Source organism: Penaeus japonicus, unplaced genomic scaffold (assembly GCF_977035675.1).
Source record: "Penaeus japonicus unplaced genomic scaffold, GWHDUDI00000001_assembly GWHDUDI00000040, whole genome shotgun sequence".
Taxonomy (NCBI): Eukaryota; Metazoa; Arthropoda; class Malacostraca; order Decapoda; family Penaeidae; genus Penaeus; species Penaeus japonicus.
Genome location: NW_028234442.1, coordinates 17,897,690 through 17,900,189, shown reverse-complemented (window position 1 = coordinate 17,900,189; position 2,500 = coordinate 17,897,690). Strand labels below are relative to the sequence as shown.

The 2,500-nt window shown below is 48.4% G+C and overlaps 1 protein-coding gene across 5 annotated transcripts in view; it reads left to right on the top strand.

The window, feature by feature from the left end:
• The first annotated feature begins 183 nt into the window (after positions 1-183).
• The window catches only part of sim (bHLH transcription factor single-minded), a 68,856-nt gene continuing 66,539 nt past the window's right edge, over positions 184-2,500 (top strand). The window contains exon 1 of one of the 5 annotated variants that reach the window (XM_086533910.1): positions 184-430. The gene's annotated coding sequence lies outside the window, so the exon portion shown is untranslated. Of the gene's footprint in view, positions 431-789; positions 993-1,026; positions 1,241-2,500 lie in introns of those variants that run through there. The other 4 variants (XM_086533905.1, XM_086533908.1, XM_086533906.1 and 1 more) reach the window with 4 other exon arrangements.

Below are 2,500 nucleotides of genomic sequence, written 5' to 3'. Positions count from 1 at the left end.
AGAAGAGGCGGGTCTTAGCCGTCAGAATCCTGTGAGTGGCTACGGCCGAGGGGACGCGATGACGTAGAAAATTGCTTATCCAATCATAGGGCTTATCACAACAGACAGACTGGAATAACTAAGGTGATGATTGGCTCACTGCCGCCACTCCTGAAAGCGTGATAGGGGGAGCCAGGTGCGGGCGGCCAATGAGCGACGCGGGAAGCCCCGAGAAGCCCCGCCCCCTACGCGTGAAGGTGCCGCCCACCCGTGCCTCGAGTTCAATCACCATATTTTATTCCTGGTCGCGAGTTGGTCGTCCAAATCGGGTGGACTGTGGATTAGTGCACGCGGCGCGGCACGGCGGGTCTGTCTAATTAAGTGGCCAGGAGATTAGCGGCACGACCATCGCTTTTTGCTGCACCGCGCCGGCCGACGACCACCGCCCGAGGTAGGTGTCCAGTGGTGCCATGGCGCCCCGCCCGCACGCCCACGCTTGGGCTGTGCCCACTCATACGTATGAAGGAGAAGCGCCCATGGTCCAATCACACCCACGAGCGTGGTCGTGCTGCCCCGAGGGCCAGGCGCCGCCCGGAATCCAACAAGATTCCGTGCAGGTTCCTTGGTGTTCCAGGTGTGGCCTCCCTCACCTGGCCAATGCGTTACCTGACGAAGGCACAGGCAGAGCCGAACGTGCCGCAAGTTCACCTGCGGCACCTTCCGCGTCGGTGCCTGGGACGAGCCGCTCGTCCCCGGCACCGACTCGAGGGCCGCGAGGCAGAGTAACAGGAAGGCACAGTGTCAGGGCCGGGCAGCTTACGTATTGGCTCTGGATGCAGTGAGAGGGAATCCCATGGAATGAAATGAGTTTAGAAACATTATGAGTACATGCATTTGTCATGAAAGCGGAAATTCCTGAGACGTGAGTTGACTGTAGGATCAGTGTGAGAGAGGTCCTAGACACGATATGACGGAAGGAGAGGCATGACTGGAGATACCCATAGTAATATGAGGTAAACATGAGGCGGAGGCCCTGGTTTTGGTCGGCAGTAGACGCAGTGTAATAGTTGGTCAGGTTAGTGTGAGGTAGTGAGTGAGACCCGCAAGGATAGAGTAGCTGAGGCGGTACGCGGAGGACTTGAGGGTCCTGCTATAATAGTGTGCAGTTTCTTGTTCCGATCGATTTGCAGCGGCCGGTGATTTCTTCGTCCTAACAGAACTTGTGACTTCTGGGAGCTAGGAGACCTGCTCTGGTTTTTTTGTAAGAGTCTTCGTTGATCCTTTTAGTGTGATGATCGTTATCGCACACACACACATACGCACACACACACACACATCACACCACACTCACACACCATCACACAACACACTCACCACACACACACAACACAGATATATATATTTATATTTATAGATTTAATATAGTATATATATATATATATATATAGGACATATTTATGGTATATATACCCCCCCACCCCCCCCCCTTATATAGAAATATATATATATACATTTATATGTATAGATTATTATATTTATTATATTTATAGATATATATATTATAGATATATTTTATATATATATATACACACACACACACGCACAAGCCTAGTATGTTTGGTTCGTATTTTTATATGTATGTAGATTATCTGTTTTGTGTGCTTATGTTTATCAAAATTTTCCTGAAAATAGTTATCATAAGGAGGGATATTGCAATAGGGGGAGAAGTTTGTTGTGTGTTGTGCGTGTATTATGCGTGCACGTGTGTGGGGGTGTGTGTGTGTGTTGTGTGGGTGTGGTGTGGTGTGGGTGTGTCTTTAAAGCGATAGTGGACTCTTATCAGTTATATCTCCTTACATTTTGACTTGCAGCCATGTCAGCGCATGCCGGTTTTGTCGCGGTGTAATGTTAGTTGGGATGTTTTGCAGTGTCATACTAGTATTGGTGCTTTTTTTATCACGAGAGTGGACTGGGCCGTTTCTGAGGTTCGTGAGGTAGAATGGGTTGTTCTGTGCAATCTATTATTGAAGTATGATTGTGTTACGGTATTGTAGCATCGTGTAAATTGGGAGGCGTCAGGGGGTGGGAGTAGGGGTGTGTGGGGGGTGTGGTGGATATATAGTGTGAGTGGAGGTTTTGAGTGTGTAGGTTTATTGGTGTGTGTGTGTGTCGTGTGAGATTGGTGAGTGGGTGTGTGAGTGAGAGGGGGGGGTGGGTTTGTGTGTGAGTGGTTGTGAGAGTGAGAGTGAGTGTGAGTGAGAGATGAGAGTGTATATCATCTATCATATAACTATATATATACACTACTATATCAAACTATATATATCATCTATAACTATATATATAAAGACTGAGTGTGTGTGTTTGAGTGTGTTTGAGTTGGGTGGGTGGGTGGGTGTGAGTGTAGTGTGTGTGAGTGTGTGTTGGTGTGAGACGTGTCTGAGAGTGTATGTGTGAGTGTATGTTGTTTATGGGTGAGTGTGTGTATGGGGGTGTCTGTGTGTGAGTGAGTGGTGTGTGT